Here is a 652-nt window from a genome sequence, read left to right as displayed (position 1 = left end):
AAAAGATTAGAAGAAAATATACCTTAATATTTATTAATTATTTCATATTTTAAAAAATGGAAGGAGACACAAAGAGAAAAATGTGTGTGTAAGTGTGTGTGCATGTGTATGTACTTAAACATTTAAATCTTCAATGTGGTTGTGGGAGAGAACCATAAATAACATTAAAAGAGAGATAAGAGGCAGGGTGCCTGGGCAGTTCAGTTGGTTAAGCATCCAACTTCAGCTCAAGTCATGATATCATGATTTGTGAGTTTGAGTCCTGTGTCCGGCTCTATGCTGACAGCTCAGAGTCTGGACCCTACTTTGGATTCTGTATCTCCCTCTCTGCCCCCCTCCCCGCTCGCTCACTCTCTGTCTCTTGCTTTCTCTTTATTTCTCAAAAATAAATAAACATCAAAAATTTTAAATAAAAAGAGAGAGGGAGAGAGAGAGAGAGACAAGGGGCGCCTGGGTGGCTCATTTGGTTAAGTGTCTGACTCTTGAATTCAGCTTCTGTCATCTCAGGGTAGTGAGATGGAGCCCCACATCAGGCTCCATACTAAGCCAGGAACCCCTCCTTCTCCCTCTGCACCTCTCCAGGTGTACTCTCATTCTCTGTCTCTCAAAAAAATTAATTCAAGAAAAGAGAGATAAAGCACTAAAACAAAGT

At 40.5% G+C, this 652-nt stretch overlaps 1 protein-coding gene across 1 annotated transcript in view; it reads right to left on the bottom strand.

The window, feature by feature from the left end:
- LOC144225825 (protein POF1B-like) overlaps nucleotides 1–652 on the bottom strand; it is a gene marked incomplete at its 3' end in the record, with an annotated part of 19,154 nt that overhangs the window by 4,125 nt on the left and 14,377 nt on the right. The gene's annotated exons all lie outside the window — the stretch shown is intronic.

Source organism: Crocuta crocuta, unplaced genomic scaffold, assembly GCF_008692635.1.
Source record: "Crocuta crocuta isolate KB4526 unplaced genomic scaffold, BGI_CrCroc_1.0 scaffold1265, whole genome shotgun sequence".
In the NCBI taxonomy this organism is placed as follows: Eukaryota; Metazoa; Chordata; class Mammalia; order Carnivora; family Hyaenidae; genus Crocuta; species Crocuta crocuta.
The sequence above is the reverse complement of the archived record's forward strand: the minus strand, read 5'-3'. Positions and strand labels throughout refer to the sequence as shown.